The following is a 21,253-nucleotide window of genomic DNA, read 5'->3' on the forward strand; positions in this document are numbered from 1 at the left end:
CGGAAGCAGGTTGGCAGGGAACATTTACCATACCCATGTGCTGCCCTTCCCTACCCTCACATGAGCTGCGTTCCCTAATGCACAATAACTGCCTGGCCCTGGGGCATGTAAGTTTGAGAACCCTGTTACTGGAGACCCTCCAGATACCCTCACACACAAATGCTCTGTGGTACAGGTATTGTTTTCGCCACATGACTTTGCTTTAGACAGAGTTATTCGTGAATAAGTGGCTGCTGTGAAAGATTCCATTAGTACATCAGTACATGGACTACACAGGTCATCACATTCCTCCACATTCTCTACTTCCTGGGCCAAACAGTGGGGCTAGTTATAGGTGCTTCCTTGTTCCTTTCAAAAATATTTCCCTGTATTTAAACCACACACACAAACACAGAGCAGGCCCCACTATGAGCATCTCCCATTTGCTTCCCCTCCCACCTAATATTAACAGCATGTCCTGAAGAAGATCCCTCTGATCAGTACACACTGGTGCCCTCATGCTGTTCCATGGCCAGTGTGTGCTCCATGGTATAACATGAACCCCTCACCGTTTGTTTACAATCCAACCATCATCGACTCTTAATGGACATAAAGAGGTTTTACACAATTGTTGGCTACTACCTTCCTTCTACACACAACTCTGTGAATGTGTATGTTGATTATACAGTTTTAAAGTGGAGCTGCTGGGTCAAAACTCAGTCATTCACCAATCATCCACTGAGCACCTACTATGTGCTGGGCACTGGGGAGACTGGCCGTACTAGACAAAAAAAAAAAGTCTCTACCCTCACCGACCTAGCATTGTAAGGATTTTTCACTTTGATACATGCTGCCACGATGCTGTCCATCGGTGGTGCAGGAGAAGTAAAGCTTGTTTATGGGCTCCTCACATCATTCTTGGGGCAGACGCTCTGCTGCAGTGAACAGGATGCTTAGACCTTTGCTCCCTTCAAGATCTTCAGGGTCTGGCGATGAGACTGTACGTTTGGATGTGTTGGGGGGTAAGGAGGGGGGGAGAGAAGGGAAGGAACAGTTCACAAATAACGTGGTGGAGGGAGGTAGGAATACTAGAGTCCACCACTTAGTTGTGTAGGAGGGACGCTGAGCCTGGTTAGAAATGCAAATTCTCGGGCCCCACCAAGGACCCACTGAATTAGAAACTCGGGGATGGGGAGCAGCAATCAGTGTTTTAACAAGCCCTCCAGGTGACTGCGATGCATGCTAAAGTTTCACATTCACATTAGACCCACAGAATAAAGTGGGAGGCTAGGACTGAAGTGAGAAACAGCACACACACACCCCCCACCGCCCTGCGTATCACCTCCTGGGGGTGTCCGGTTCACCCCTTCGTTTCTACCTGGTCACATTCAGGTGGGGATGGCAACGGGGCGAGGGATTGGCTCCGGGATTGCGGGGGCCGGAAAGCGTTCTGGGCGGTGATTGGTCGCCACGAGATTGCCGGAATAAGCTCTTCCGGTACACAAAACGGAGCCGGAAATCCCGCTATTCCTTCCCCCTCCCCCCGCAAGGTGGTAGCCGAGTTGGAGTTCAGGGCGAGAGCGTGTTCGTGTGCGCGCGGGCATTTTCAGAATGTACATTTTTCTGAGTTGGACTACTCCAGAACTGGCTGTCCCGACAGGCATAGCTAGAAAGGGCGAGGATTCCGCTAGGGTACATGTACGGGGTAACAGAACGGTGACAGAGCCCATGGTCTTTATCTCATGTAGTCAGTGTCTTTGGGACCCCTGGGAGATGTCCCCTTTCCTAACGGAACCGAAGGCACGGTTGTCCTTTCCACCGATTACAGTCAAGGACAGAGGCCTGCCCCTCACCAGGCCTTCTGATCCCAGTCTGGAGCTTTATCCCTCCTGCCCGTTGGGGGGCTGTGGCTGGCTTGCCCCACTAGGCCTATTCTGTATTACCCAGGGAGGCACAAGCAATCACAAGGCCCAGCACAGAGAAAACTTCTTGTAATGCTCCCTGTTATAGTGGTGTTACTGCAGGGAGGTAACTTTCCACGTAGGAAGACTTTTTCCCAGATCCAAGACTCCAGAGAATTGCGAGGGTTTCATCCTAACTGTGCCCTCCCTCCCTTTGGGAACCGGCCAGCAATGGTCCGCGGGCATCTACATCCGCTGTTCCCCGATCCCACCACCAAGGGGCGCGCGAGATGAAACGGTTCTGTCGTGGAACGTACCGCTGAGGGACAGAGGGAAGACCTTCGAGTAGGGAAGGAACCATTGGGGAGGGGGCGTCCATTCTGGAATAATCCACTGAGCGCTGTGACAACACTGAGGGTCCCCTTACACCGCGTCGGGCATCAACCATGGGTCCCAGCGGAGGCACTCAGGGCGCCGCTGGGTCCATCCCCATTGTAACCGCTCCATCTTCCCGGCACATTCGAGGCCGATTGGACACCGGGTCTCAGCCTGCTGCCTTCTTTTCTATCTACTCCAGGTTCACCCCTTCGTTTCTGCATGGTCACATCCAGGTGGGGACAGCAACGGAGCCAGAGATTGGCTCCGGGATGCGTGTGGGGGGCGGGGTCGAAATCGAGAAAGCGTTCTGGGCGGTGATTGGTCGCCGCGAGATTGCCGGCATAAACTCTTCCGGGGCGTCAAGCGGCGCCGGAAATCCCGCTATTCCTGCCCCTCCCTCCTCACCTGCCCAGTTCCCATTGGCTGTCTGTCTGGGACAGGCACAGTGGTCGCCGAGTTGGCGCTCAGGGTGAAAGGTGTGCGTGTGCGTGTGCGTGTGCGTGTGTGCGCGCGGGCATTTTCAGAGTCTACATTTTTCTCCGAGTTTGACTACTCCAAGACTGACTATCCGTAAGGGGCTGATTAGCGGCCCGGGTCGGTGGCGAGGTTCGGCGCAGTCGCTGGCTGTGCAGGGTGACGATGGTGGTGTCTTTCCGCGAGCTCTTACAGTCTTGTTTAGCCTTCACTCAGTCTGGGGCGTGTGGTACCGCAGGGTCAGTCGCGCAGATTCATATAATTAAGCCCAAGGAGAGGTCACTAAACTTTTTTGGTGTCTCTCCCTGGGAAGTAACATGTGTCGTGCAGTTTGGAGATGTGTACCGCTACGTCTGACATGCCAGGTGCTGTTTGAGTACATTTGACGTCTCTGAGCATTTTGGGGAGATTTTGGTGAATGGGATATTTTATCTGAGTGGATTTTGTGAGCCATGGTACAAAGTCTGTAGGGCTTTGTGTCCTTGTAGACCTGGGTGTGCATTTTCTGAGCTTTTGGGCATTAGAGTCACTGGGTGTTAGACCCTAATGTAGAAGTCTGAACCCCAGAGTGTGAGACCTCTGAACTGTTGCGATTCTGGGTCCCAAGGTGTGATGTCTCTGAGCTGCTTTAGGAAGGGGTTTGTCTAAAGGTGTAAAGTATCTGAGCTGTTTGGGGTCTGTGTGTCAGTAGTAAAATCTCTTACCATTTTGGCTGTGAGGTCTCTGTCCAGGAACTGAGGGAGTTGGAAACCCGGCAGATATGATTCCGAAGCCTGGAACCCGACGTGCTGATGGTGCGTTGTTGAGGGTGTCACTTGTCTCCTGGAGTCTCAGTACGTATCATAATTAATAAAATGGGGCCAGTGCCCACCTTGGAGGGTACCTGTGCATGTTAGCAGTGTGTGTAAAGGGCCTGGCTCCCAGCTATGGTTCAGAAAATGTTTTCTGAGCACCTGCCATGTACCTGAGTACTATTCGAGGAGTTTGTGACAGGACAAAACTGACAAAGTCTCTCATTTCATGGAGTTGGTCAATAAATAAATCAAGGGTGGCAGGTGCTATGTATGAAGAAAGATAGGGCTGGATCAGGGGAAAGGGTATGTGGAGATGATGTTATTATTTTATTCAAGGTAATCAGGGAAAGTCTCCCTGAAGGATGACGAATGAGCAGAGACCTGGAGGAAGTGAGGGAGCACGCCATGGGATTACCTGAAGGAAGAGCATTCCAGGCAGAAGGAACAGCAGGTGCCACGGTCCTGGCGGGGCCGTCTACTTGGCGTGCTCCTGGATATCAAGGAGTCCTGTGATGCACTGGGTTTGGCACGTCGCACTCATTGAAAGGTGTCCGGTGCTGCTCTCTGTGTTTGTCCCACAATCTGTGGTCATCCCCATTTCACAGATGAAGGACCCGAGGCTCCAAGATGTGCCCTGCACCTTCTCTCCTGCTTACACCTGAAATTACTGAAGAGGGGTGAAACCTTCTAGTCCATCATGAGAGACAGAGGGTTTGAGTGTAAGAGCTGCGGGGAGGACACCATCCACACTGAATGTCAGCCAACCGGCGGAGGTCAGTTATAATATGGGAATCATGCCCCTCATAACATTGCTACTCTTGATGGAGGGCAGGACTTAAGAATGAGAAAGGAACTGGGGCAAAGGAGAGAGGCAGGAAGGGGAAGCTGGAGGACAGTGAGAAAAAAAACCCACTGGCTTCATCATATTGCTTGGATTTGGCCCAGTTCACCTTGATTAACTGATTGTACTAAGATATATTCACTTTTCCCCTGTCCCTACCCTTTCTTTCCCTTCCCTGCTCTTCTTTTTTGTGGCTGAGCAGTTCAGTCCTAAAGCCATTAGGTGTTGCTGGGCAAGGCAAGTATATGCGCGTAGGGGCATCCCAATTTGGGAGGTCAGAGCCCAAGGCGGTAAGGAGGATGTCCCTGGGCGTTCTGTGGGGAGGAGGCTAACTGGCTCAGGGATTCAGGCTTGAGTGAGGTGTGGAAGTCAAGGGCAGGGGATGGTTCAGCATAGCACGTGGGGAGGACCTCTTTGTGGAGGAGGGATGGCTTATATGCATTGGGATTTGTCAACTCAGTAAATATATAAGGATGGTGGGAGCCACGTCTGTCACTTTTGGAAGAGGGAATTTCCAATATGGAAAGGAGGTAAACTGGAACAACTTCTGAGGAGTTCTACTGGAACTAAAGGTCTCCGTGAGAACTCCTGGTTTTCAATAGATATGTGTGCATATGTGGATAGACTGATATAGAAATATGGAAATATATGTGTGTGTGTGTGTGTGTATGTGTGTGTGATTGTGTTCACACATATATTCCAAACTTCCTGAAAACAGCAACATCCCAATGACAATAAGTACACCTACCGCTAGATCCTAGCTTCTGAATACCATTCTCCACTAAATGATGGGTTCCCAGGCTGAGGAGAGATAGGATTAATGAGCCAGGCTCAACTTGTCATGTCAGTAATAAGGGAAAGTTAAAGAATGGTGGGGAGATGTCAGGGGGACACAGAATATAGCTGGAGGGCTCTCCCACTGGAAACACTGGGGACTCTTTTATCTTTTCCAGCTTCTTTGAGGTATTATTGACATATAGCATATAAGCGTAAGGTGCACAGTGTGATGATTTGATACACGTAGATAGGGCAAAACGATTACCACAATAAGGTTAGTTAGCACTCTATCCCCTCATAGAATTACCTTTTTAAAAATTGTGGTGATAACATTTCAGATCTACCGTCTCAGCTTTCAATATATGATACAGTTTTGTTCATTATACTCAGCATGCTGTACATTAGATCCCCATAACTTATTCATCTTATAGCTGGAAGTTTGTACCGTTTGACCAACATTTCCCCCAGCCCCTGGCAACCACCATTCTAAACTCTATTTCTGTGAGTTTGACTTTTTTAGATTCTACATATAAGTAGAACATACAATATGTCTTTCTCTCTTTCACTTACTTCACTTAGCATAAAGCCTTCCAGGTCCATTCATGTTGTTGTGAAAGGCAGGATTTTCTTCGTTTTTGTGGCTGAATAATATTCCGTTGTATATGTCACCACATTTTCTATGTCCATTCATCCCCTCCATGGCCACTTAGTTGCTTACATATCTTGGTTGAAGCTGCATTGTAAATTGTAACGTTGGTGTTAGTCCTCCAACTTTGTTTTTCAAAATTATTTGGCTATTCTAGTTCCTTTGCCTTACCCCAGAAATTTTACCATCAGTTAGTCTATATGTACAAAAAAATCCTTGCCTGGATTTGTGATTGGAATTGTATGAAATTGATGGATCTATTTGGGGACTATTGACATCCTAATTATATTGAATTTCTCAACACATGAACGCAGTATGTGTCTCCATTTTGTTAGGTCTTCTTATATTTCTTTCCTCAGCATCTTGTAGTTTTGAGCATACAGATCCTGCTTATGTTTCGCTAGGTTTTGGGGGAAGCTATTATAAATGGTATGCACAGGTCTTTTTTTTTTAATTTCCTAATTGTTCATTGCTAGTACAGGCAAATATGCCTGATTTTTTTTGTGTTGAGCTTGTATCCTGCGACATTGTTAAACTCCCTTCTTAGTTATAGGAGTTTTTGTTAATAGATTTCATGGGATTTTCTAGGTAGATAATCATGTCATCGGTGGATGGGAGCAGTTTGAGTTCCTCCTTCCCAATCTCTAAACCATTTATTCCTTTTTCCTTTCTTACGGGAGTGGCTAGGACTTCCAGTACAATGTTGACTTATAGCAGGAGTAAGACTGGCTATCCTCCTGGCCTGGTTCCTGATCTTAGGGAGAAAGCGTTTAGTCTTTCTCCATCAAGTAGGATGGAGGGGCAGGTATTTTTGTAGATGCTCCGTATCAGGTTAAGAAAGCTCCCTTCTCCTCCTGTTTAGCTGAATGTTTTTCATCATGAACGACTGTTGAATTTTGTCAGATACTTTTTCTGCGTCAACAGGTAACGATCATGTGGTTCTTTATCTTTGGTATGCTACTATGGTGGCTTGATTGATTGATTTTTTTAATGCTGCACCAGCTTTGCAGTTCGGGGATAAACGTCACTTGGTCATGGTGTATTATTCTTTTTATATATTGAATTTGATTTGCTACTACTGTCTTTGTTTGACTTTGGTATCAGGGTAATGCTAATCTGAAAAAATAATTCAACAAGTGTTCCCTCTCTTCTGTTTCCTTGAAGAGATTGCGTAGAATTGCTGTTATTGCTTCTTAAATGTTTGGTAGGATTTTCCAGGGATACCATCTGGCCCTGGAGATGCCTTTTCTGTAAGTTTTTCAACTACAGACTCGACTTTAAAAATAGGTGATCTGTTTCTTTTTGGCTGAGCTTTGATAGTGTGTTCCATTTTGCCTAAATTGCCAAAAGTAGTTATGTAGAATTATTCATAGACTCCTTTTAATTTCTGTGGGATCTGTAACCTGTTTCATTCCTGATGTTGGTAAGTTGTGTCTTCAGTTATCTTGCTTTTTTTTTTTTTTTTTTTTGTCTGTCTGGTTAGAAGTTTATTCATTTGTATTGACCTTTTGAAAGAACCAGATTTGGGTTTCGTTGATTAACTCTATTCTTTTTCTGATAACTGTTCCAATCTCTATTTCCCTTATTTGCTTGCTTTGAATTTATTTGGATTTTCTTTTTCTAGTTTCTTAAGGTGGAAGCTTTCGTTATTGATTTGGGTTCTTTTTTCTTTCTAATACAAGCATTTGATGCTGTACATTTATGGCTAAGCACTGCTGTACCTGCATCCTGCAGATTTTGGTAGGTTGTTTTTTCATTTTCATTTTGTTTAAATTAATTTGTAACTTTCCTTGATCCTTGCTCTTTGGTCCATGGATTACTTAGAAATATGTGATTTAATTTCCTTGTGTTTGGAGACTTTCCTCCTAACTTTGGCTTACTTATTGGGGGTTTCTCTCTTTTGGTCAGATAACATTCTTTGTATGATTGCAATTATCTTGCAATTGGTCATATTTGTTTTATGACCCAGGATATAGTCTACCGTGGTGAAACTTCCATATGCACTTGAAAAGAATGTGGTATATTCGGCTGTTGTTATGTGGAGGGTTCTATATACCTGTGAGAACATTCGGTTCACCCATGCATTCTAATTTGCTTTCTCTCCGTTCTGTGTATTACTGAGATTGTTGAAGTCTCCAGCTGTTCTTGTAGATTTGTTTGTTTCAGTTCTTCCAGTTCTGACTTGGTCATGTATTTTGAAGCTTTGCTGTTGAGTACTGTGCAGAATAGAGTTAACATAGCAGGCCTGGGACTATAATCCTTAGAAGGGCTGGCTTGTGGGCCCTCACGTCGCGTCTGAGAACTTGGATTTCAAGAGGTTTCCCACCGTTGCCTCCTTCAGAAGTGTAGGTTACTCCTCCATCTGTCCAAACAGTATGTTTTATGCTAAACACCTGCTTTCCTCCTGGGAACCTGAAATCTTGATACGTGCTAGGCCCCGGGTTTCTCAGGAGCTTCCCTGGTGGACAGCATTTCACACGCGTTGTCATGATCCGTTGCCGGAGGGACAAATTGCGTGATTCTACTAGGAAAGGACTCTTGGAAGCTTGCGCTGGTTTCCTCCGGATGTTGCCCAGTGCACCTCTCCCCCTGGATGATTTGGCTTTGTATCCTTTTGCTGCAGTAAATCTTAGCCATGAGGATGACTATGTGCTAGGTCCTTGGAGTCCTCCTAGGAACTCATCAAAAGCAAGGGTGGTCTTGGGGCATCTGAAACAGTGGTGGCAGCTGTGGATTCACTAGCGAGACTGTGACTCGCTGAAATACGGTGAAAGCCTTGTTTGAGTAAAGGGAGGATGAAGCAGTAGGGATGACGATCCTTCTGTGCTTGGTGACTGTGGATGTACCCGTGCTATGAAACAGCAGCTGAGCCACTGACTGTTGTGATAGGTGTTACTTACAGAATTTGAAAACAAAAGATCCAGATCCAGGAGAGTTAGCGCACTGCATCCTCGGCTGCTTCTGCTGTGCTGCCCGATGTTGGGGGTGGGGTGGGGCGGGGAGAGTGCAGGCAGCTCCTGACTTTGGTGTTTGTTATTTCCTCCAGGCCTGGGGCAAAAGGATGCGAACCTTACAAAAGGTGGACTCTGGGTCGGCCAAAAAATGTTGAAAGTTTGACTTGCTCTCTCCTGCAAGCGGAAGAAAGCAAATACAATCAGGTTCTGGGCTGGAGAAAGCTTCAGATAAACTAGAGGCAAGAAGGGGAAAAAGCTCTGCAGGCTTTTCTTCAACTTGGCGGCTGCTGCTGCTGCTGCAGCCCCAGCCCCTCCCGGCACTCGCGCCTGAGCTCCCCGGCCGCTGTGCGGTACCCTGGTGAGTGTCAGTTTACTGCTAGGGGTTTGAGTAAAGCGTCCCTGAGAGAGGGAAAAGGGGGAATTTTAAAAATGGCTTTGTACGTTGTGGCTGTTGCATCCGGATGTTTGAGACAACTGAGACGAGACGTTAGGCATATGACTCTTCAGTGCGAGAGAATGAGCTTTTCCAGCCTCCTCACGGGATCAGTGAGAGAGACAAAAGGACAGGAGGTTGTGTCAACCCATTTTGAAAATTTTTTAACATTCAGGATTTTGTCCTGGCCAGTTGCGAAACATAATGTCTTTACAGTTAGATTATAAAACATGTTTTGCTATGAAAGTACTTTTGCCTTTCTTGCCTACAGCCCTTCCATACAAAAGGCTTGGGGGACATTAGGAGATAATTAAAGAAATGTAAAGTTTTGATTTCAGGATTGTACACAGTGATTGTATAACAATGGAGAACACACCACCCCTGGCACCTGGCGGGGAAGCGTAGCGAGGGAGCGAGGGCATTAATGATCTTGTCTGTCCAAACTGTTCCTGGGAATTTTCTATGTTTCCTAAAGGAATACTCCCCGTGCAGCCTTCAGAGCTGCTGTGAGCACTTTTTTTTTTTTTTGAATTTTATTTTATTTATTTTTTTATACAGCAGGTTCTTATTAGTTATCTATTTTATACATATTAGTGTATATATGTCAATCCCAATCCAGTGAGCACTTTGAATGCAAACTGTCTGCTGAGGCTCCAGTCACACCTGAGGGAGCTCTGACTGTGGGACCGCGGGAGTGGCCCCAGCCCCTGGACGTTGCATGCAGAGCACCTCCAGGTGTCACTCACCCTTGGAAAGAGGATGCGCTGGGGTCCTGGACAGACAGAACTGTTTGGAACGGGCTGCCTCCAGGCAGTGCCTCTGAAACTAAGACCTCCCTCCGATGGATTATTCAAACTGGACAGGGAGTCCTAGGGGGGCAGGTTCCTCGGTGGGAGGCCACACTGGGGCCCCAGGGAGCTGTCCTGCCTGCCTGATGTATGTCCTGCTCGGGGCAACCTAGCAGTCGTGAACCCTTTGTTTCTAGGGATACATGTAAGCCTCGGAATTACCCTCCTTGTGTGTGAGCCCTGAATATCCCTACACGGCCTCAGCCTGGACGAGTAGTGACCAGAGTATGCTGTGCCTGAATTGGTGCCTCAGGTGCCTCAGCTACAAAAGGTTCATACAAAAAACTAAGCCGTAAGGTTCCTGGCTTTCTAAGTTAGACCTTCATGGTTAATGACATCTGTATTTAAATGGCCGAGTCCTGGAACCCTAAGAGATGTAACTGACGTCAGTACTGCAGTGTAGGCTGGTGTCACTGTGCTGCCTGGGTCCTACGACCTGTGGCATTCCCCTCCCTCCCTCTGCAGACTGACATCCTTCTCGCTCGTCATTAAGACACTGGGTCCAGTCCTTCACCCGTTACGTCAGCTCCACAAGTGTGGACTGACTTCCTACCGTGTGTCAGGTCCTCTGCCCCGAGGACACCAGGATGAACGGGGTGTGTTTCCAGCCTTCTGAGAAGGAGTTAAAAGTCTGGTGAGGGAGACAGACATGGAAACAAAACCTCAGTGCCTCAAAGACAATGGGCTTATCTGGCTTTGTTCAGCAACTCATGGCAGATCACACTATGAACATTTCCCACGTAATTTTTCCCGTCCCTTGACAGCATATCCTGAAGATCCGTCTAGTCAGCACAGTTGGATTCCCCTCATTCCTCTAGGCGTGTGCAACCTCAGCTATCAAGCGATACTGGTGTGTTGCGTCAAGCTCAAAGCCAGTAACAGAATGGCCTTCAGTATGTGTTCTCTAAAACACTCAAGGATTCTTTGTAAGTTTCCAGAGAAAGCAACATTCAAGCTTCCCTTAATTCACAGGGAAATCACAATTATGGAAAATCCACTTTATTTAACTCTCTGCTAGAAAGTGTTTGCCTCCCTGTAACCCTCAGCCCACAGATGCCGGTAGCTCCTCCCAATCATTTCAACACCCAAACCTACCCTCTGAAACTTCGTGTCAGCTTCCACTTACTTACCAGATGCATCACTGTGGTAGTAAACCACATAACATACTGGTTATCAACCACAAGAATAGGATTTTATGACGGTATCCCCAGACCTCTTATTCACATCCAAAGGATAGGAATGTTATGGTCCATGTCAGGGTCTGGTCTGGGGAAATAGCATGGCAGCATGCAGTAGGACACAGGACTCCCCAGGAAGGATTCCAGGCACCTTCCTCGTCTGTCTTGCTTTCTGTGACAAGATAACGGTTCAGGGACAGATGGGGTGTGAGGTAAGGCTTCGTTTCCAAGGTCAATCACTGCCGTAGGCATCAACGTTTAGGATGGTTCTGTGGTCGTCATGGCTCTTGGCTCCCAGGTCTGGGGTCCTTCTCAGAGAGGACGAGACCTCTCCAGGCTAGGTCACCAGAGTCACGGGCCAGGCGAGGACTTTAAGCTACTAGGGAAGGCTGTCTGCTTTGGCACGGCAGATGAGGTCAGAGGAGGACAGCTGAGAGGAGAAGAGGGGAGAAGATCTCCTCAGGTCAGGGGCAGGTGTCTGATGGGTGAAGGGAAGACATTTTTCCTAAATTCTGGTTGCTCTGGGCTTGTGTGGCATGGAGGGGGTGAGGGTGCAAGAGAGAAGCAGAGGCTGACTGGAGGTGGGGAAAATAGGTCATATAACCTCATATTGTCTGTGTCCCATGGCCCCCGAGAAAAGCCCAGGCCATGTGGGATCTCAAAGGTCATCTCCTCTCACCACCTCCACCCACTGGCCATGAAGAGAATGGATCTGAGATAAACTGAAGCCTCAGAGAGACAGGCCAGTGGGGTGGTGATGTCTTCTCAGAAGATCCACTGCCCTGCCCTTGGTTTGACTCTCACGCTGTGTCCTTTGCCTTCTGTCTCCTGTGCTCTCAGGTTGGTCTTCCCAACTGTGTGTTTGTCCTGGGAAGAGTCAGTACATTGGAGACAGTCTCGCTACCAAAGGAGTTTAATAAAGTTCCTGAGAGTTTCCCAGGCAGAGTGAAAAATCAAAGATTCTAGGGCACCGTCGTAGCCACACTAAATGAGATTCACTGAGTGCGGATCATGGAATCTGCACTTTTTGTTTGTTTGTTTTTTCATAATTCCTCAGTGCTGATTGACATGGACAACTTGTCTGGGCACTGCCAGAGCAGAGGAACGGTCTTATTTTCCCTACTGCCAGGTTTCTCTCTCCATCGGGAGCGTGTGGAGGTGACAGAGGTTTGCTGCCTTCTCTGATGCACAAACCCAAGACCTTCAGGCTAGGAGGCTGACATGCTGTCTGCTGTTCTAAGGAGGCTCTCAGATCATTGTTTCCACGAAACATCCTGATTCCAATCCTGTCAAGCCTCCATCTAAAAGATTTCTGAAGAAACCAGATTTCTATTTAGTGTGCAGCTCCATGCTGTAAGGTCAATTTGTGTTATGTGTTAGCTGCTTTTCTACATATTTTGCAGTAGCCACATTGGATCTTGCCCTTGACTGAGTAAATACAGAACACACTGAGTTTTCCACAATGCCTCCACAGACCTGTGGCTCCAGCCCTTATGCTGGGTGACCCTGAGCAGGCTACTTAGCGTCTCTGTGCCTCAATTCTTCCGTTAGTAACGTGGAAACACTAGTTAGGAGTAAATGTAACTACTTCTTGGGGCAGTTTAGAGCACTGACCGTGTTAAGACATGGGAAGTTGTCAGGACAGTGCTCGGCATGTGACAAGTTCCTGGTGAATTCTAGCTGTTGCCATTACTGTTGTTAATATTGTTACCATTGCCACATTTCCCTGGAGAGTGTTCCAGAGAGACATTGTCAAGACCACCTTTGACTCACCACATGGACTTTGCACTATCACTTCAGCCCCTCAGGGACTCAAGAACTGAATGTATGGGGCATGGGTGTGGATATATTTTTTTTTAGCATAATGAGTATTTAACTCTCCTTATGGGGATATTGTGAAGCCTAAATGCAATGCTGGGGTTTCATCAGGCGCTCGTATGGAAAAGTTTAGTGCCTATTCTCTAGGAAATTAGAAGTCTAATGACCTCTTCGTATGATTTGTATAATGACGGGAAAGTAAGTGATCGCTGGACGATTGTACAACATGAGTATATACATTTTCAAAAGCATTCCAGAGGGAAATTTAAAGGCCCAAGAACCTCATCATATAGCCCTTCTGGGGGGCCATTATTTTTATCAAGTCTAATTCTCCTGTATCAATTTCTGAATATCTGAATCTGATGAAGATACAAAAGTATTAATACTCAAACGTTCATCAGTAGGACTTTATTTCTTGTGTAGTTTTCACATTGCCGGTTTTATGGTGTTTCTTATTTCTTCCAGTAATATTCACGTTTTTTTAACCAAAGGGTGATGGTATGAATATTTTCTGAGTTACATCCTGAGGAGATGGTAAACAGTGTTTTTGGATAGAGAGTCTGAGGGAGGGGGCAAAGGGGAGAGAGAGTGCAGTGGGAGTGGTTGAGGAGAAAGCAACGGGGGCAGGGAGAGAGGGATATGGCTACAAGCAGCAACCGAAGTGAAGAGACACAAGAGTAAAAGCTCACCCTTCTGGACTGTGTTTAGCGCTCTATGTGTATAATAAGGTCTCTGAGTACTCACAGCAACATTATGAGGTAAGCATTTTTAACGTTACCGTCCCTTTTTGCAGATGAGGAAGCTTGAGACACATAGAGGTTAACGGGTGAAGGATCTTGCCCAAAGTCACCTGGCTGGCAAGAGCTGAGTCAGATTGCTACCCAGGCCTGAAAGGAACAGAGAGGTGTGGTATCTGACCCCCGAATCTGGAATACACTGCAGTGCCCAGCGTCCTCTGGATCAAAAGGCAAGTGAGCATGTCCATCGGCATGAATCAGATTACCAGGGATCTGTGTATGGATTGAACATGATGTCTCCAAAGTGCATGAAAGACCACGGGGTGTCGTGTCAATATGCACACGTCACAGAGAACAGTTCCTGGTCCATATCAAGCTCTATACATGTGTTTGCTCCTACCGACGTCAGTATCAGCATCCTCATCCTCATCATTACGGGAAGTAGCATAACCATACTATAATGATAAACAGAACAACAGATAGAAAAGTATGAAGACATTACCTCCCCCCATGTCCTAATTTTTAAAACTGCAGAGAAAAAGAACTGGAAGGCAGTAGACCACGTATTAAGTGTTTTTCTCTTGAGTGTGAAATTCTAGATAATGCCCAAATAACCTTTTAATGTGCTGTATCTTCATTGTTACATAGCCAGTTTTTCTATTATAATTTTAAAATAGTTTTTCTGAAGACCTGTTCTCTTAGGTATCTTGACGTTTCAGGATTAAAAAAAATTGTTTTGGTATCCTTGCAAAGTGAAAACCCAGTCAGCACACTTAAGTGAGGAGTATGATCTTTGGTACAGCGGTGGGGGTGGGGGTGGGGGGGTGGGGGGAGCAGAGAGGTCCTGATGGAAGGTTAGCTAAGTCTGCAAGCGTTGTGAAAAAGGCCATGGACGATATAAGCCCAAACCAAACAACAGCTCACAGGTCCCTAGGAAGAGGCTGGTGTTCTATCCACATAAGTGTCTGTACTAGGACTTCTTAGACCTTTGCTCTTTTGGCTTCCGTGGCGCAGTGGGGCAGCGTGTGGCGCTTATAACGCAGTCCTGCTTTGACCCAGGCTGTGGATGAGAGTCGCAGCCTCCCCTGCAGCACCGCCCCTTTTGTGGGCCAACTGGAGCACTTTTCTTGATGCCTGGGAGCCTCCAGATTCAGAAGGGAAGGGAGACAGAAAATACATAGCTCAGTAGGTAGATCCGACCCTCCCAGATAGAGCTGTGCACAGCAAGTGAGATGCAGGTGCAGCTTGGTGCAGTAACCCGTTGGGAATTAGCAGAGTTGGATTGGGTGACTCAGGGAAGAAATGTGGACGTGAATGCAAAGGGGAGAAACCACATTAAGAGGGGTAAACAGCTATAATTCCCATTTCTGTAACAGGGTAGGGTACTCCATTATTGTTGGGAGAAGGCTTCCTGGTCTGAGCTCTGGGAGGGCGTCACGGCACTTTAGTGATGAGCGTCCTGAGGAACCGCCATCAACCCTAACCAGGGGGCGCTGAGTGTCTGAAGGCAGGAAGTCTCAGTCTTTACCCCTAACAGACACAGACAGCTTCTTAGCCCTGCTGAGAGTGGTGCTGTGGCACCTGAGGGAAGCTCAAAGTTGCCCTCTAGCAAAACTACCAGTGCTCCTTATGTCCTAATCCAGGTCAGGGTGGCTGCCCAGGCACTGTGCACTGACCTGGATAAGTCTGATGGTAACTGTGTGTGCGTGTGTGTGTGTGTGTGTGTGTGTGTGTGTGTGTGTGTGGTGTGTGTGTGTGTGTGGTGTGTGTGTGTGACAGTGACTATTCATTGAATCGTTCACCAAGCTCCAACTGTGGTCAAGGCACTGTGCTGGATGGCTGGGGATACATAAATTGGTCAGCTGGGCATCTGCTCAGTCAGCTGACTGACAAGGACAAGGAGGGATCACAGATACTGAATGACAAGCCTGTGCCAGGCCTTAGAAGGAGTGAGAGGCAGGACGTGGGGGAAGAGCAGAGAGAGTCGAGGTGGAGCAAGCAAGGAACTAGGAGGACCGCGTGAGGGGCAGCTCCGAGTGAGGCTGATGGCCTCACCTGGACTTGACATACCCTTCCTAACTGTGCTCATGTCCCTGACTCCATGGACACCTGTGCTCTGGGCACAGCGTCACAGACTCCACTAGCAGCCTGCGTTCATTCAACAGTCCATCGATTGGACGCGTAGTTGCGGGGCCTACACTGGGCACCAGCCACTTGGTACTTGGGAGACATTCAGTGAACATTCGGTGCTCTAAGGATCTTGACCCAGGTTCCGCTGTGAGGCCAGAACTGTGGCTGATGGGGCAACAGAGTGACCCACACGTGTGTAATGAACGTTGCAGCCTCTTTGATTAGGAGTTTCCGGAATTAGGGATCGTATGAAAGATGCAATGCTCCTCCCCCCACCAAAGGGAAGAGAATCTGACTCGAGATATGCCCTGTTTACTCCATTCTCCTGTGTCAGTTTTAACACAGAAATAACTGGTCCAAGAAGAGCTACCCTTTATTGACCAAGTACATTGAGTCGAGGTCCTTCATTCATTGAGGAAACAAGTTCAAAGCACCGACCAGACACTAGGTCTCCGCTACTGGGGTCAGTTTGGGGATGCAGGGATGATGGGGGCTGCAACCTGCAAGCAGATGACTGCCCCCTGTTGTGTGAGAAAAGCCATGGCAGGATTTAAATCATAGAACCCTAGGAACACAGAAGAGAGCCTCTGACCCCTGCCATAGTGTGCGGGGGTGTGTGGTGTGTGGGTGTTTGGTCAGGACACACTTCTCGGGGTGGGGAGGTTCTTCAGGTGGCACTTGGATCATCCACAGTTGACAGACACAAGCTGAAGAGCAGAGACATGAACACGGGTGGAGCCAGATTTCCATTCTCAGTCTGTTGGCTCCAGACCACCATGGCAGCTGGGTCAGCTCCAGAGCTGTCATGCAGCCACTAAAAACACTTCCTCTGCCTCTGCTTGCCTCTCAGTTCCTTACATCTGACAAATAGAGTGAGACTGGTGGAGACATAACTGGGGGAGGGTTGATTGCAAAGCCTCTCTGATATGGCAGAGTGCCTCCCCACAGGGGAGGCTGAAGTCCTGCCCGGCCGTTGGCTCTGAGGCAGTCCTTTTGCGCCGGTGGACTCCAGTTTCTTGGCTGCAAGGCAGCTCCTGCGAAGGCAAACACAGAGAGGGTCTTAGAACCTTTCAGGGTGGCTTTGCCCTACTGGGTGCCTGCATTTCACAGGTGGACATGGTATTGGGACAGTCATGACTTTCCTGTCACGGAACAACATCTGCATCTCGGCACCTGAATCACAAGCCAAGTGGGTTGTCGTGACCGCAAAGAAGACGGGCTTTGCAGTCGGGCAGAACTAGGGCTTGACTCCCAGATCCAGCCTTTACTGCATCAGTGACCTAACCTCTTTGAGCTTGTTTCCTTGTCTGTGGAAGGCGGGGGTTGATACTTCTCTGGATCTATGGGAAATAAAACCGCATATGCCCGGCTCCCATTATTAGCTCAGTAACTAGGCTCCGGGTGAACCATTTTACACTGCGCCCTGTGTTAGGGACACATCAGTGTGGAGGTAAGCATGCCGGGGACCTCTGGGCATCTACTCCACCCTCTGGCTGGGGTGGGGGTTGGGGTAGTGGTGGTGGAACTGGTGCCATTGCCATCTCTTTAATTGTCTTTACATATCAAAGGCACACACTTCATTTCATACTTAGGTGTGCTCTGCTCAGAGGAGTTGTACTGAATGAAGTCAGTCCTCACAGTTGGGTCTGTAGCAGGCAGAACCAGCAGTGGGGACACCTAAGGAGTTGCAGGAAGGTGCTGTCAGATTCCCTAAGAGGGTCCCCATACTGAGCGCGCAGCTGATCCTTGCCTCCCTGATGACCACAGGGGACTAGTAAATCAAACCTTGCATAGGGAGGACCTGTAAATATACTTTCTCCTGGGGCTTCCCTGGTGGCGCAGTGGTTGAGAATCTGCCTGCTAATGCAGGGGACACGGGTTCGAGCCCTGGTCCGGGAAGATCCCACATGCCGCGGAGCAACTAGGCCCGTGAGCCACAACTACTGAGCCTGCGCGTCTGGAGCCCGTGCTCCCCAACAAGAGAGGCCGCGAGAGTGAGAGGCCCGCGCACCGCGATGAAGAGTGGCCCCCGCTTGCCGCAACTAGAGAAAGCCCTCGCACAGAAACGAAGACCCAACACAGTCAAAAATAAATAAATTAAAAAAAAAAAAATATATATATATATATATATATATATATACTTTCTCCTGTCCTAACAGAAACTCAGACTATAAACTATAGTGAAAATCTCATCAAAACAAAGTCCATGGGTAGGGCAGTTCAAAGCCTGTTCAATTTACTGGGTCACAGATACCATAAAGTGACAGATTTTTTCCCCATTGTTCAGCTTATCCCTCCTCACTGTGAAGCAGGTGGTCACCCTGGATCCCTCTATGCTTCCAAAACTGTGGCCAAATTCCAAAGGTCATATTCAAAGGCAACAGTGGGCCCATATAACATAAGGCGAGAGCTTTTCTGTCTGTATCCTGTTCTTAGCAAGGAAGCCTTTCCCAGAAAAACTCAGCCATCAGATTGCATTTCAAATCAGCTCGTTGTGAACCACAGTAAAACGTGTGTCCATGTGCGGAATTCATAATGAAATCTCCATCACCTTCCATTCGGTAAAAATATCAAATCTGGTAACTGTGGCTTTTCATCCAGGTACTCCCCAGGAAAAATGGAAATTGCTCTACCCAGCCTGACAGCTGAACCTAAGAAGGAATCAGATAGATGAGGAGGGAGGGAGGGCATGTAAGATGGAGGGAACTGCACGTGTGAGGTTGTGAAATCTGTGGGTGGTGGGGGCCGTGGGGGGGGCGGGCAGGGGTGGCGAGGGAGGACGAGTGTGAGCACACCGGCCATCTGATGAACAGAAAGAGGTCTCGGTGCGCTGGAATATCAAGTGGGGCTTGGAGCAGAAGGAGGGGGTCTGGTGAAGATCAGGCGTTTGGGGGCAGGCAAGGCCTGCTGTGCTTAGTCCAGGAGGCTGGACATTATCCTAAGAGCAGCGGGCAGCCCCTGCAGAGTTTTGAGCAGGGGTGTCATGCCCAGGTTAGGACTTAAGAAAGCTTCCTCAGGCAGTAGGATAGACGATGCGTTGGAAAGCATCAGGATTGCTGGTGGTGGTCAAGGAGAGAGATGAGGGTGACGTGGACTAGGGAACTCACTGTGCCGATGGAGAGAAGTGTCAGGATCTTACTTAGAAAGACTTAGGAGGCAGAAAGGTGGGGCTTGATGATTGAGAGGGTGGTGAGAGAGAGGCAGCAGGCAAGGATGGCTTTAAGGATCTCTGGCCTAAGCAGCTGGGGAGAAGGCTGCCTTGCCCTGAGTTAGGCAACAGTAGAGGAGGTGCAGCTATGTGGGGAGGGGTTGTGGATGGGTTCAGTTTGGACTTGCTGAGTATTCCTTGCCTTTGGGGCTCAAACACGTATTACCTGAATGACTTGGGGGAGCTGACCTAACCACTCTGTGCCCAAGATGCCTCAACAGTGATAGGGGAAAGAGACTAATAACTAAGAAAAAGACTAATTTCTGTTTCATTTATTTATTTATTAAAGAAAACATTTTTTAATCTTACAGCACAGTGCCTTGAAAAGTACAGTAGTACGGTACAACAGCTGGCCTACAGGGGCTGGCGTTTCATTTATTTAGTCTATGAGAATGTCCTCCTTTTACACAGCAGCACGCTGTTTTACTGTCAGGTACTCCCTAGGTACAATGGGAATGTATCTTCCCTCCATATATCTGCTTGGTTTTACATATCTGCTTTGTGTATTTTCACCATGTACCATGCATTGCCAAGTGTAAAAGAAAAATAAATACATTCAAAGTAACAAGTGTTTGTCACATGCATGCAGAATGGCAGTCCATCAGCCTGTCTCTCAGAGAAATAGCCCCCCCTTCAGACCCTCCAATTCTTCCTCCTCTAGCCCCTCACTCCCTCCAGGGAGTGGGCACAGGGCCTTTGGGACCAAGTATGTCTAACACTTCTCTCCGCTGTGAAGTCATCTCCAGTGTCCCAGAAGTTGCCTAGCACTTGTTGAGTGCAGTCTCCCTGTGGACCTGTCAGTTGACTAGGGAAGTCTGTAGTTTAGGAGAGAGGATTGAGCCTGATAGGTGGAACTGGAAACCATCGGTGTGTGGCTGCCTAGCAGGGAGGTGATGAAGCCACAGATACCTAGATTTGAATCGAGGCCCCACCACTTACTCCTTCTGTGACTTTGGGCAGGTTACTTAACCTCTCCGTGGCTCAGTTTCCTCAACTGTAAGATGAGGATGATGGTCCTATTCTGGGATAATAACTCCTTTTTGCTTCCTTCATGTAGATCACAAACATATAACCTTTCGATAACTATACAGTGCTGTTCGAGCGTCGATTACTTCCAGGGCAAAAAGGGAAGCTCTCTGCTTATAGACTTATCTACTTGGACAGGCATGAAAGATGCCTGGCTCATGTTTACCATGTTGACAAGGTTGAACTTCACCTGAGCCCTGAAAAAAGCCACAGTAAAGAAATCTCTGCAGACTTTTGTGTTCCCGAAATGGCTTACTGCAAAGGACCACCCTTCCCCTTATGACTCAAGATAAGGCTTCTCATAAGTCTCAGGTGACTCCTGGGTTTACCTGCTACAAGGCCAAATACAGACCTTCCTCCTTTCCTTAAAGCGCAGATACAGACCCTCCAGCTCCTTGTTTTTTGTCTCATGACTAGTAACTGAGATTAAAAGTCAGTCCTCCTGAAAGTAGCTAGTCACAAAGATAATCATTTCCTGCTCAGTTGACTGAGACCTCCCCTGAACGGTTTTCCCACCTGCAAACGTCCCCACTGTAACTTGTCTACTACTCTCTACGAAATGAAGTACAGTGCAAAACCACCCTGCTGACAGTCTGATCTTCAGATCTGGGGTGCTCTCCCAATTGCAATTGGTAGAATAAAGTCAGTCTGTTTATTAGTTTGTGTTTTGTCTTTCCCAGTGTGATGTATCACACGGGGTGTGATTGGTAAGAACTAGGTAAGAAAAAAATCAAGTAACAGGAGCTGCTTCTCACGTAGGCACGCAACAACACAAATTACCAGGCAGTCAGGGAGAAGCCCGCCCCCACCCCCCTTCCAACCCCAATAGCCCACCACGACCATGCGTCGTCTGCGAGGTCATCTCCAGCGGCCGGAAACTCTTGCTGCGACTCCAGAAGCGATCGTCCCTTCTACTCTCCAAGCTCCTGGGAGAGGCGCTCCGGTGCGCGGCCGGGAGGGGCGGGCACTGCCTTCTCTTCTCCGAATCCCCCAGCCCTACTGCCGCCGTCCCCGGGGAGGAACCTACTCTCCTTCAAGCCACTCCCGGCTCCCTCCCGGCCCACTACAACCCAGGGAAGGCCTACGGGGACCCTACTTCTATAAGGGGCGGGGGGTGGGGGGTGGGGGGCG

General features: G+C 48.1%; 2 long non-coding RNA genes across 6 annotated transcripts; one reads left to right on the plus strand and one right to left on the minus strand.

Moving 5' to 3' along the window:
* The first annotated feature begins 2,746 nt into the window (after window positions 1-2,746).
* On the plus strand, window positions 2,747-14,552 carry LOC309651951. 5 transcript variants are annotated; one of them, XR_014258478.1, is made up of 5 exons: window positions 2,747-2,828; window positions 3,452-3,565; window positions 3,863-4,245; window positions 8,837-9,102; window positions 13,815-14,552. It is a non-coding gene; the product is annotated as an uncharacterized lncRNA (long non-coding RNA). The 5 variants fall into 5 exon arrangements; XR_014258479.1 differs by lacking the exon at window positions 2,747-2,828 and adding an exon at window positions 11,839-12,043 and having other exon boundaries at window positions 3,334-3,565; XR_014258480.1 differs by lacking the exon at window positions 2,747-2,828 and having other exon boundaries at window positions 3,334-3,565.
* A 1,691-nt stretch (window positions 14,553-16,243) lies between these two features.
* On the minus strand, window positions 16,244-21,234 carry LOC309652673. The gene is made up of 2 exons (XR_014258874.1): window positions 20,957-21,234; window positions 16,244-16,922 (listed from the first exon to the last, which is right to left on the minus strand). It is a non-coding gene; the product is annotated as an uncharacterized lncRNA (long non-coding RNA).
* Between the last annotated feature and the right edge of the window lie 19 nt (window positions 21,235-21,253).

This window comes from Balaenoptera physalus (assembly GCF_965194825.1).
Source record: "Balaenoptera physalus genome assembly, chromosome: X".
Taxonomy (NCBI): Eukaryota; Metazoa; Chordata; class Mammalia; order Artiodactyla; family Balaenopteridae; genus Balaenoptera; species Balaenoptera physalus.